This window comes from Triturus cristatus, chromosome 8 (assembly GCF_964204655.1).
Source record: "Triturus cristatus chromosome 8, aTriCri1.1, whole genome shotgun sequence".
Taxonomy (NCBI): Eukaryota; Metazoa; Chordata; class Amphibia; order Caudata; family Salamandridae; genus Triturus; species Triturus cristatus.
Window position 1 is genome coordinate 738,578,963 of NC_140591.1, and position 13,849 is coordinate 738,592,811.

At 41.7% G+C, this 13,849-nt stretch overlaps 4 non-coding genes across 4 annotated transcripts; all 4 read right to left on the reverse strand.

Annotated features, from left to right (window-relative positions):
* Window positions 1–313: 313 nt before the first annotated feature.
* Window positions 314–385, reverse strand: TRNAP-UGG (transfer RNA proline (anticodon UGG)). Its single transcript has one exon. It is a non-coding gene; the product is annotated as a tRNA-Pro (tRNA).
* Window positions 386–2,714: 2,329 nt separating this feature from the next.
* On the reverse strand, window positions 2,715–2,786 carry TRNAP-UGG (transfer RNA proline (anticodon UGG)). The gene has a single exon. It is a non-coding gene; the product is annotated as a tRNA-Pro (tRNA).
* A 4,706-nt stretch (window positions 2,787–7,492) lies between these two features.
* On the reverse strand, window positions 7,493–7,564 carry TRNAP-UGG (transfer RNA proline (anticodon UGG)). Its single transcript has one exon. It is a non-coding gene; the product is annotated as a tRNA-Pro (tRNA).
* A 4,706-nt stretch (window positions 7,565–12,270) lies between these two features.
* TRNAP-UGG (transfer RNA proline (anticodon UGG)) lies at window positions 12,271–12,342 on the reverse strand. Its single transcript has one exon. It is a non-coding gene; the product is annotated as a tRNA-Pro (tRNA).
* Between the last annotated feature and the right edge of the window lie 1,507 nt (window positions 12,343–13,849).

Genomic DNA, 13,849 nt, shown 5'->3' on the forward strand with positions numbered 1-13,849 from the left:
CGCGTGTGAGGCAAACGTGATAACCACTACACTACAGAAACAGATACCTACAGTTGATTTTTCTGTAATGAAACTGCTCCGAACTGGCTATTCCATGGGCCTCTGGCTTTAGATTTCTTTCATGCAACCTGCCCGACATCCCTAGCTGAACGCTCGTACATGCCATGCAAGACCAGATGTTTGGTATTAGCTCAGACTGGGCAGGGCTGAAGCATGAGACTCTAGCAAAGAATTATCCACTACTGCAAAGAAAAAATTGATGTTGGTTTTGAAACGCAAACTTCAAAACAACTTGAAAAGAGTACCAAGAAAAGGGCTCGTCCGGGATTTGAACCCGGGACCTCTCGCACCCAAAGCGAGAATCATACCCCTAGACCAACGAGCCCTCAAAATCCTCTTACCTCTCAAAAGCTAATACCGGCTCTAAGCCCGCAATGAAGATCATGCTGGTATCTTTATGATGCTTGGTCTGTGAATACGCATGAAAGTCAGTCTCAACTTACCCTTTCTCAAACGATAGCACTATCATTTACAAGTGTCTCCTTTTATTCCGTCCCAGCTTTGGACACGTCTTACAGGAAGTCAGCCCTTATTTATATATTTCTTCAGTGGCTGAAGCTTAATGAGAAAGAGTAACAAGTTGTTCATAACAACATAAGAAACACATTGTGCATTTTCTCTTAAATACTCCTTCACTTTGTGCCAAAAGAAATACCAAGGTGAATACCTAGGCCACAGATTCAAGCTAAAGATCTTCCTGCTGAATGCAAGGCGCAATAAAAACTGCATATCGCTGGACTAAAGCATTCCTTGCATAGCCTCTAACATCATAACATAACTGAGCTGCTAGCAGCAAGCTAACCAATACCTTTCTGAAATGAGAATGACATGTGCTTATCTGCTCAATCAGTGCTCAATCAGGCTCGATCAGGCGAGATTTAGAAAAGGTGGAAAGGGTCCAAGTGGATGCCCCTTCCTTTTTAGGGTGGGTCCTGCTGACTATCATAGGATTGCTTGTAAAAGTGGCCAGGGTCAGAGGAAAAGCTGCCAACACTTCTTAGCGTTCTCTATAGATGCAGCCATTTTCTGTGACTGTAATTTCGGCCTTTTCCCAGAAGTCTCTATTCTGCCTATGCAAATTAACAAAAGCAGTGCTTATTCCTCACTTGCTCAAATGTCCTTCCTGTCCAGAAAGCTCTGATTAAGCATGCTTATTTTCTTTTTCTGGGATATTTTAAATTGTTTCGCTGTCCAGTCTGTGGCAGTAGAAAGCTGCTTATGATGCCAGGTTTTGATGAATCCCCAAGGTACAAGTACAGAGGAATATATCAGTCTCTAGGATATGGAACTTTTAGCTAAAACATCACAATATGTGATGCTTGCCAAGAAAACACTACATTCTGGAGCGCTGATGATCAGAACATTCTGCTCCTGAAGGATAGAAAAGACAGCTTGATTGAAATAAAGTCTGTTTATATTGACGCTCTCTCTCTCCCTATATATACATACATGCGTACACACACACACACACACAGGTATGTCATGCATTTCTTCAGATTTGTTTCAACCATTTACCATTTATTGGAGAATCCCTACTTTTCAAGTGACTGCAAATGAAGTCATCTCTGGCACTTTTTGTGCAAAGTAAGAGACACACATGACACCTTTTTATAAAAGTCATCGGTTTCTTTGTTACTGTGTACTTTCAAAGCATGGGGCTTTCACACGTCAGGTAAACCTGATTACCACTACACAACAAAAGCAGATGCAGCTTTCTTATCTATGTCGTGATAGAACAGTTGTGAATTGAGTAGAAGAAGGGCCCTGATGTGATACTTATTACATGCAGCCTGTAAGATAGTCAAACATGCAGGCTAGGAAGGAAGATGCAAATATCAATGTATTAGAAAAACACCTAAAGGCGAGTGATATGCTTTCATTCATGCATGGCTAGGAAAAATCGCCATACTGTTGCAAACATTCTTACACCACCAACTGGAAATAAATGATTCTGACATTAAACGTAAAGGTGACAATGCATTTGTATCATCACCTTGAGAAGGATCATCTTGGAATTGAGCCGAGGGCCTCTGCACTCAAAGCCAGAAACACTCCACTAAAATAAGATTCCTGTTGGTGCCAACAATTCTCCATGTTAATGCTTGTTCTAGGTGAGCAGTGAACCGATTGCAGGGCTCTTTTGAAAGCAAGGTCTGAGAACCAACAGATACATCCACACGCCGATTACTTTAGTGTTTTGAGAGAATTCCCTTTCTTGGAACGAGATTGCATGAAATAATCTTCAGGGCTTGGACAATTCCATGGCAAAACGGCACCTATCAACATTGTAGCCAACACAATATAACAACTGTTTCTGCCCGGTTTCGAACCGGGGACCTTTCGCGTGTGAGGCAAACGTGATAACCACTACACTACAGAAACAGATACCTACAGTTGATTTTTCTGTAATGAAACTGCTCCGAACTGGCTATTCCATGGGCCTCTGGCTTTAGATTTCTTTCATGCAACCTGCCCGACATCCCTAGCTGAACGCTCGTACATGCCATGCAAGACCAGATGTTTGGTATTAGCTCAGACTGGGCAGGGCTGAAGCATGAGACTCTAGCAAAGAATTATCCACTACTGCAAAGAAAAAATTGATGTTGGTTTTGAAACGCAAACTTCAAAACAACTTGAAAAGAGTACCAAGAAAAGGGCTCGTCCGGGATTTGAACCCGGGACCTCTCGCACCCAAAGCGAGAATCATACCCCTAGACCAACGAGCCCTCAAAATCCTCTTACCTCTCAAAAGCTAATACCGGCTCTAAGCCCGCAATGAAGATCATGCTGGTATCTTTATGATGCTTGGTCTGTGAATACGCATGAAAGTCAGTCTCAACTTACCCTTTCTCAAACGATAGCACTATCATTTACAAGTGTCTCCTTTTATTCCGTCCCAGCTTTGGACACGTCTTACAGGAAGTCAGCCCTTATTTATATATTTCTTCAGTGGCTGAAGCTTAATGAGAAAGAGTAACAAGTTGTTCATAACAACATAAGAAACACATTGTGCATTTTCTCTTAAATACTCCTTCACTTTGTGCCAAAAGAAATACCAAGGTGAATACCTAGGCCACAGATTCAAGCTAAAGATCTTCCTGCTGAATGCAAGGCGCAATAAAAACTGCATATCGCTGGACTAAAGCATTCCTTGCATAGCCTCTAACATCATAACATAACTGAGCTGCTAGCAGCAAGCTAACCAATACCTTTCTGAAATGAGAATGACATGTGCTTATCTGCTCAATCAGTGCTCAATCAGGCTCGATTTAGAAAAGGTGGAAAGGGTCCAAGTGGATGCCCCTTCCTTTTTAGGGTGGGTCCTGCTGACTATCATAGGATTGCTTGTAAAAGTGGCCAGGGTCAGAGGAAAAGCTGCCAACACTTCTTAGCGTTCTCTATAGATGCAGCCATTTTCTGTGACTGTAATTTCGGCCTTTTCCCAGAAGTCTCTATTCTGCCTATGCAAATTAACAAAAGCAGTGCTTATTCCTCACTTGCTCAAATGTCCTTCCTGTCCAGAAAGCTCTGATTAAGCATGCTTATTTTCTTTTTCTGGGATATTTTAAATTGTTTCGCTGTCCAGTCTGTGGCAGTAGAAAGCTGCTTATGATGCCAGCTTTTGATGAATCCCCAAGGTACAAGTACAGAGGAATATATCGGTCTGTAGGATATGGAACTTTTAGCTAACACATCACAATATGTGATGCTTGCCAAGAAAACACTACATTCTGGAGCGCTGATGATCAGAACATTCTGCTCCTGAAGGATAGAAAAGACAGCTTGATTGAAATAAAGTCTGTTTATATTGACGCTCTCTCTCTCCCTATATATACATACATGCATGCACACACACACACAGGTATGTCATGCATTTCTTCAGATTTGTTTCAACCATTTACCATTTATTGGAGAATCCCTACTTTTCAAGTGACTGCAAATGAAGTCATCTCTGGCACTTTTTGTGCAAAGTAAGAGACACACATGACACCTTTTTATAAAAGTCATCGGTTTCTTTGTTACTGTGTACTTTCAAAGCATGGGGCTTTCACACGTCAGGTAAACCTGATTACCACTACACAACAAAAGCAGATGCAGCTTTCTTATCTATGTCGTGATAGAACAGTTGTGAATTGAGTAGAAGAAGGGCCCTGATGTGATACTTATTACATGCAGCCTGTAAGATAGTCAAACATGCAGGCTAGGAAGGCAGATGCAAATATCAATGTATTAGAAAAACACCTAAAGGCGAGTGATATGCTTTCATTCATGCATGGCTAGGAAAAATCGCCATACTGTTGCAAACATTCTTACACCACCAACTGGAAATAAATGATTCTGACATTAAACGTAAAGGTGACAATGCATTTGTATCATCACCCTGAGAAGGATCATCTTGGAATTGAGCCGAGGGCCTCTGCACTCAAAGCCAGAAACACTCCACTAAAATAAGATTCCTGTTGGTGCCAACAATTCTCCATGTTAATGCTTGTTCTAGGTGAGCAGTGAACCGATTGCAGGGCTCTTTTGAAAGCAAGGTCTGAGAACCAACAGATACATCCACACGCCGATTTCTTTAGTGTTTTGAGAGAATTCCCTTTCTTGGAACGAGATTGCATGAAATAATCTTCAGGGCTTGGACAATTCCATGGCAAAACGGCACCTATCAACATTGTAGCCAACACAATATAACAACTGTTTCTGCCCGGTTTCGAACCGGGGACCTTTCGAGTGTGAGGCGAACGTGATAACCACTACACTACAGAAACAGATACCTACAGTTGATTTTTCTGTAATGAAACTGCTCCGAACTGGCTATTCCATGGGCCTCTGGCTTTAGATTTCTTTCATGCAACCTGCCCGACATCCCTAGCTGAACGCTCGTACATGCCATGCAAGACCAGATGTTTGGTATTAGCTCAGACTGGGCAGGGCTGAAGCATGAGACTCTAGCAAAGAATTATCCACTACTGCAAAGAAAAAATTGATGTTGGTTTTGAAACGCAAACTTCAAAACAACTTGAAAAGAGTACCAAGAAAAGGGCTCGTCCGGGATTTGAACCTGGGACCTCTCGCACCCAAAGCGAGAATCATACCCCTAGACCAACGAGCCCTCAAAATCCTCTTACCTCTCAAAAGCTAATACCGGCTCTAAGCCCGCAATGAAGATCATGCTGGTATCTTTATGATGCTTGGTCTGTGAATACGCATGAAAGTCAGTCTCAACTTACCCTTTCTCAAACGATAGCACTATCATTTACAAGTGTCTCCTTTTATTCCGTCCCAGCTTTGGACACGTCTTACAGGAAGTCAGCCCTTATTTATATATTTCTGCAGTGGCTGAAGCTTAATGAGAAAGAGTAACAAGTTGTTCATAACAACATAAGAAACACATTGTGCATTTTCTCTCAAATACTCCTTCACTTTGTGCCAAAAAAAATACCAAGGTGAATACCTAGGCCACAGATTCAAGCTAAAGATCTTCCTGCTGAATGCAAGGCGCAATAAAAACTGCATATCGCTGGACTAAAGCATTCCTTGCATAGCCTCTAACATCATAACATAACTGAGCTGCTAGCAGCAAGCTAACCAATACCTTTCTGAAATGAGAATGACATGTGCTTATCGGCTCGATCAGGGCTCGATCAGGCGAGATTTAGAAAAGGTGGAAAGGGTCCAAGTGGATGCCCCTTCCTTTTTAGGGTGGGTCCTGCTGACTATCATAGGATTGCTTGTAAAAGTGGCCAGGGTCAGAGGAAAAGCTGCCAACACTTCTTAGCGTTCTCTATAGATGCAGCCATTTTCTGTGACTGTAATTTCGGCCTTTTCCCAGAAGTCTCTATTCTGCCTATGCAAATTAACAAAAGCAGTGCTTATTCCTCACTTGCTCAAATGTCCTTCCTGTCCAGAAAGCTCTGATTAAGCATGCTTATTTTCTTTTTCTGGGATATTTTAAATTGTTTCGCTGTCCAGTCTGTGGCAGTAGAAAGCTGCTTATGATGCCAGGTTTTGATGAATCCCCAAGGTACAAGTACAGAGGAATATATCAGTCTCTAGGATATGGAACTTTTAGCTAAAACATCACAATATGTGATGCTTGCCAAGAAAACACTACATTCTGGAGCGCTGATGATCAGAACATTCTGCTCCTGAAGGATAGAAAAGACAGCTTGATTGAAATAAAGTCTGTTTATATTGACGCTCTCTCTCTCCCTATATATACATACATGCGTACACACACACACACACACAGGTATGTCATGCATTTCTTCAGATTTGTTTCAACCATTTACCATTTATTGGAGAATCCCTACTTTTCAAGTGACTGCAAATGAAGTCATCTCTGGCACTTTTTGTGCAAAGTAAGAGACACACATGACACCTTTTTATAAAAGTCATCGGTTTCTTTGTTACTGTGTACTTTCAAAGCATGGGGCTTTCACACGTCAGGTAAACCTGATTACCACTACACAACAAAAGCAGATGCAGCTTTCTTATCTATGTCGTGATAGAACAGTTGTGAATTGAGTAGAAGAAGGGCCCTGATGTGATACTTATTACATGCAGCCTGTAAGATAGTCAAACATGCAGGCTAGGAAGGAAGATGCAAATATCAATGTATTAGAAAAACACCTAAAGGCGAGTGATATGCTTTCATTCATGCATGGCTAGGAAAAATCGCCATACTGTTGCAAACATTCTTACACCACCAACTGGAAATAAATGATTCTGACATTAAACGTAAAGGTGACAATGCATTTGTATCATCACCTTGAGAAGGATCATCTTGGAATTGAGCCGAGGGCCTCTGCACTCAAAGCCAGAAACACTCCACTAAAATAAGATTCCTGTTGGTGCCAACAATTCTCCATGTTAATGCTTGTTCTAGGTGAGCAGTGAACCGATTGCAGGGCTCTTTTGAAAGCAAGGTCTGAGAACCAACAGATACATCCACACGCCGATTACTTTAGTGTTTTGAGAGAATTCCCTTTCTTGGAACGAGATTGCATGAAATAATCTTCAGGGCTTGGACAATTCCATGGCAAAACGGCACCTATCAACATTGTAGCCAACACAATATAACAACTGTTTCTGCCCGGTTTCGAACCGGGGACCTTTCGCGTGTGAGGCAAACGTGATAACCACTACACTACAGAAACAGATACCTACAGTTGATTTTTCTGTAATGAAACTGCTCCGAACTGGCTATTCCATGGGCCTCTGGCTTTAGATTTCTTTCATGCAACCTGCCCGACATCCCTAGCTGAACGCTCGTACATGCCATGCAAGACCAGATGTTTGGTATTAGCTCAGACTGGGCAGGGCTGAAGCATGAGACTCTAGCAAAGAATTATCCACTACTGCAAAGAAAAAATTGATGTTGGTTTTGAAACGCAAACTTCAAAACAACTTGAAAAGAGTACCAAGAAAAGGGCTCGTCCGGGATTTGAACCCGGGACCTCTCGCACCCAAAGCGAGAATCATACCCCTAGACCAACGAGCCCTCAAAATCCTCTTACCTCTCAAAAGCTAATACCGGCTCTAAGCCCGCAATGAAGATCATGCTGGTATCTTTATGATGCTTGGTCTGTGAATACGCATGAAAGTCAGTCTCAACTTACCCTTTCTCAAACGATAGCACTATCATTTACAAGTGTCTCCTTTTATTCCGTCCCAGCTTTGGACACGTCTTACAGGAAGTCAGCCCTTATTTATATATTTCTTCAGTGGCTGAAGCTTAATGAGAAAGAGTAACAAGTTGTTCATAACAACATAAGAAACACATTGTGCATTTTCTCTTAAATACTCCTTCACTTTGTGCCAAAAGAAATACCAAGGTGAATACCTAGGCCACAGATTCAAGCTAAAGATCTTCCTGCTGAATGCAAGGCGCAATAAAAACTGCATATCGCTGGACTAAAGCATTCCTTGCATAGCCTCTAACATCATAACATAACTGAGCTGCTAGCAGCAAGCTAACCAATACCTTTCTGAAATGAGAATGACATGTGCTTATCTGCTCAATCAGTGCTCAATCAGGCTCGATTTAGAAAAGGTGGAAAGGGTCCAAGTGGATGCCCCTTCCTTTTTAGGGTGGGTCCTGCTGACTATCATAGGATTGCTTGTAAAAGTGGCCAGGGTCAGAGGAAAAGCTGCCAACACTTCTTAGCGTTCTCTATAGATGCAGCCATTTTCTGTGACTGTAATTTCGGCCTTTTCCCAGAAGTCTCTATTCTGCCTATGCAAATTAACAAAAGCAGTGCTTATTCCTCACTTGCTCAAATGTCCTTCCTGTCCAGAAAGCTCTGATTAAGCATGCTTATTTTCTTTTTCTGGGATATTTTAAATTGTTTCGCTGTCCAGTCTGTGGCAGTAGAAAGCTGCTTATGATGCCAGGTTTTGATGAATCCCCAAGGTACAAGTACAGAGGAATATATCGGTCTGTAGGATATGGAACTTTTAGCTAACACATCACAATATGTGATGCTTGCCAAGAAAACACTACATTCTGGAGCGCTGATGATCAGAACATTCTGCTCCTGAAGGATAGAAAAGACAGCTTGATTGAAATAAAGTCTGTTTATATTGACGCTCTCTCTCTCCCTATATATACATACATGCATACACACACACACACAGGTATGTCATGCATTTCTTCAGATTTGTTTCAACCATTTACCATTTATTGGAGAATCCCTACTTTTCAAGTGACTGCAAATGAAGTCATCTCTGGCACTTTTTGTGCAAAGTAAGAGACACACATGACACCTTTTTATAAAAGTCATCGGTTTCTTTGTTACTGTGTACTTTCAAAGCATGGGGCTTTCACACGTCAGGTAAACCTGATTACCACTACACAACAAAAGCAGATGCAGCTTTCTTATCTATGTCGTGATAGAACAGTTGTGAATTGAGTAGAAGAAGGGCCCTGATGTGATACTTATTACATGCAGCCTGTAAGATAGTCAAACATGCAGGCTAGGAAGGCAGATGCAAATATCAATGTATTAGAAAAACACCTAAAGGCGAGTGATATGCTTTCATTCATGCATGGCTAGGAAAAATCGCCATACTGTTGCAAACATTCTTACACCACCAACTGGAAATAAATGATTCTGACATTAAACGTAAAGGTGACAATGCATTTGTATCATCACCCTGAGAAGGATCATCTTGGAATTGAGCCGAGGGCCTCTGCACTCAAAGCCAGAAACACTCCACTAAAATAAGATTCCTGTTGGTGCCAACAATTCTCCATGTTAATGCTTGTTCTAGGTGAGCAGTGAACCGATTGCAGGGCTCTTTTGAAAGCAAGGTCTGAGAACCAACAGATACATCCACACGCCGATTTCTTTAGTGTTTTGAGAGAATTCCCTTTCTTGGAACGAGATTGCATGAAATAATCTTCAGGGCTTGGACAATTCCATGGCAAAACGGCACCTATCAACATTGTAGCCAACACAATATAACAACTGTTTCTGCCCGGTTTCGAACCGGGGACCTTTCGAGTGTGAGGCGAACGTGATAACCACTACACTACAGAAACAGATACCTACAGTTGATTTTTCTGTAATGAAACTGCTCCGAACTGGCTATTCCATGGGCCTCTGGCTTTAGATTTCTTTCATGCAACCTGCCCGACATCCCTAGCTGAACGCTCGTACATGCCATGCAAGACCAGATGTTTGGTATTAGCTCAGACTGGGCAGGGCTGAAGCATGAGACTCTAGCAAAGAATTATCCACTACTGCAAAGAAAAAATTGATGTTGGTTTTGAAACGCAAACTTCAAAACAACTTGAAAAGAGTACCAAGAAAAGGGCTCGTCCGGGATTTGAACCTGGGACCTCTCGCACCCAAAGCGAGAATCATACCCCTAGACCAACGAGCCCTCAAAATCCTCTTACCTCTCAAAAGCTAATACCGGCTCTAAGCCCGCAATGAAGATCATGCTGGTATCTTTATGATGCTTGGTCTGTGAATACGCATGAAAGTCAGTCTCAACTTACCCTTTCTCAAACGATAGCACTATCATTTACAAGTGTCTCCTTTTATTCCGTCCCAGCTTTGGACACGTCTTACAGGAAGTCAGCCCTTATTTATATATTTCTGCAGTGGCTGAAGCTTAATGAGAAAGAGTAACAAGTTGTTCATAACAACATAAGAAACACATTGTGCATTTTCTCTCAAATACTCCTTCACTTTGTGCCAAAAAAAATACCAAGGTGAATACCTAGGCCATAGATTCAAGCTAAAGATCTTCCTGCTGAATGCAAGGCGCAATAAAAACTGCATATCGCTGGACTAAAGCATTCCTTGCATAGCCTCTAACATCATAACATAACTGAGCTGCTAGCAGCAAGCTAACCAATACCTTTCTGAAATGAGAATGACATGTGCTTATCGGCTCGATCAGGGCTCGATCAGGCGAGATTTAGAAAAGGTGGAAAGGGTCCAAGTGGATGCCCCTTCCTTTTTAGGGTGGGTCCTGCTGACTATCATAGGATTGCTTGTAAAAGTGGCCAGGGTAAGAGGAAAAGCTGCCAACACTTCTTAGCGTTCTCTATAGATGCAGCCATTTTCTGTGACTGTAATTTCGGCCTTTTCCCAGAAGTCTCTATTCTGCCTATGCAAATTAACAAAAGCAGTGCTTATTCCTCACTTGCTCAAATGTCCTTCCTGTCCAGAAAGCTCTGATTAAGCATGCTTATTTTCTTTTTCTGGGATATTTTAAATTGTTTCGCTGTCCAGTCTGTGGCAGTAGAAAGCTGCTTATGATGCCAGGTTTTGATGAATCCCCAAGGTACAAGTACAGAGGAATATATCAGTCTCTAGGATATGGAACTTTTAGCTAAAACATCACAATATGTGATGCTTGCCAAGAAAACACTACATTCTGGAGCGCTGATGATCAGAACATTCTGCTCCTGAAGGATAGAAAAGACAGCTTGATTGAAATAAAGTCTGTTTATATTGACGCTCTCTCTCTCCCTATATATACATACATGCGTACACACACACACACACACAGGTATGTCATGCATTTCTTCAGATTTGTTTCAACCATTTACCATTTATTGGAGAATCCCTACTTTTCAAGTGACTGCAAATGAAGTCATCTCTGGCACTTTTTGTGCAAAGTAAGAGACACACATGACACCTTTTTATAAAAGTCATCGGTTTCTTTGTTACTGTGTACTTTCAAAGCATGGGGCTTTCACACGTCAGGTAAACCTGATTACCACTACACAACAAAAGCAGATGCAGCTTTCTTATCTATGTCGTGATAGAACAGTTGTGAATTGAGTAGAAGAAGGGCCCTGATGTGATACTTATTACATGCAGCCTGTAAGATAGTCAAACATGCAGGCTAGGAAGGAAGATGCAAATATCAATGTATTAGAAAAACACCTAAAGGCGAGTGATATGCTTTCATTCATGCATGGCTAGGAAAAATCGCCATACTGTTGCAAACATTCTTACACCACCAACTGGAAATAAATGATTCTGACATTAAACGTAAAGGTGACAATGCATTTGTATCATCACCTTGAGAAGGATCATCTTGGAATTGAGCCGAGGGCCTCTGCACTCAAAGCCAGAAACACTCCACTAAAATAAGATTCCTGTTGGTGCCAACAATTCTCCATGTTAATGCTTGTTCTAGGTGAGCAGTGAACCGATTGCAGGGCTCTTTTGAAAGCAAGGTCTGAGAACCAACAGATACATCCACACGCCGATTACTTTAGTGTTTTGAGAGAATTCCCTTTCTTGGAACGAGATTGCATGAAATAATCTTCAGGGCTTGGACAATTCCATGGCAAAACGGCACCTATCAACATTGTAGCCAACACAATATAACAACTGTTTCTGCCCGGTTTCGAACCGGGGACCTTTCGCGTGTGAGGCAAACGTGATAACCACTACACTACAGAAACAGATACCTACAGTTGATTTTTCTGTAATGAAACTGCTCCGAACTGGCTATTCCATGGGCCTCTGGCTTTAGATTTCTTTCATGCAACCTGCCCGACATCCCTAGCTGAACGCTCGTACATGCCATGCAAGACCAGATGTTTGGTATTAGCTCAGACTGGGCAGGGCTGAAGCATGAGACTCTAGCAAAGAATTATCCACTACTGCAAAGAAAAAATTGATGTTGGTTTTGAAACGCAAACTTCAAAACAACTTGAAAAGAGTACCAAGAAAAGGGCTCGTCCGGGATTTGAACCCGGGACCTCTCGCACCCAAAGCGAGAATCATACCCCTAGACCAACGAGCCCTCAAAATCCTCTTACCTCTCAAAAGCTAATACCGGCTCTAAGCCCGCAATGAAGATCATGCTGGTATCTTTATGATGCTTGGTCTGTGAATACGCATGAAAGTCAGTCTCAACTTACCCTTTCTCAAACGATAGCACTATCATTTACAAGTGTCTCCTTTTATTCCGTCCCAGCTTTGGACACGTCTTACAGGAAGTCAGCCCTTATTTATATATTTCTTCAGTGGCTGAAGCTTAATGAGAAAGAGTAACAAGTTGTTCATAACAACATAAGAAACACATTGTGCATTTTCTCTTAAATACTCCTTCACTTTGTGCCAAAAGAAATACCAAGGTGAATACCTAGGCCACAGATTCAAGCTAAAGATCTTCCTGCTGAATGCAAGGCGCAATAAAAACTGCATATCGCTGGACTAAAGCATTCCTTGCATAGCCTCTAACATCATAACATAACTGAGCTGCTAGCAGCAAGCTAACCAATACCTTTCTGAAATGAGAATGACATGTGCTTATCTGCTCAATCAGTGCTCAATCAGGCTCGATTTAGAAAAGGTGGAAAGGGTCCAAGTGGATGCCCCTTCCTTTTTAGGGTGGGTCCTGCTGACTATCATAGGATTGCTTGTAAAAGTGGCCAGGGTCAGAGGAAAAGCTGCCAACACTTCTTAGCGTTCTCTATAGATGCAGCCATTTTCTGTGACTGTAATTTCGGCCTTTTCCCAGAAGTCTCTATTCTGCCTATGCAAATTAACAAAAGCAGTGCTTATTCCTCACTTGCTCAAATGTCCTTCCTGTCCAGAAAGCTCTGATTAAGCATGCTTATTTTCTTTTTCTGGGATATTTTAAATTGTTTCGCTGTCCAGTCTGTGGCAGTAGAAAGCTGCTTATGATGCCAGCTTTTGATGAATCCCCAAGGTACAAGTACAGAGGAATATATCGGTCTGTAGGATATGGAACTTTTAGCTAACACATCACAATATGTGATGCTTGCCAAGAAAACACTACATTCTGGAGCGCTGATGATCAGAACATTCTGCTCCTGAAGGATAGAAAAGACAGCTTGATTGAAATAAAGTCTGTTTATATTGACGCTCTCTCTCTCCCTATATATACATACATGCATGCACACACACACACAGGTATGTCATGCATTTCTTCAGATTTGTTTCAACCATTTACCATTTATTGGAGAATCCCTACTTTTCAAGTGACTGCAAATGAAGTCATCTCTGGCACTTTTTGTGCAAAGTAAGAGACACACATGACACCTTTTTATAAAAGTCATCGGTTTCTTTGTTACTGTGTACTTTCAAAGCATGGGGCTTTCACACGTCAGGTAAACCTGATTACCACTACACAACAAAAGCAGATGCAGCTTTCTTATCTATGTCGTGATAGAACAGTTGTGAATTGAGTAGAAGAAGGGCCCTGATGTGATACTTATTACATGCAGCCTGTAAGATAGTCAAACATGCAGGCTAGGAAGGCAGATGCAAATATCAATGTATTA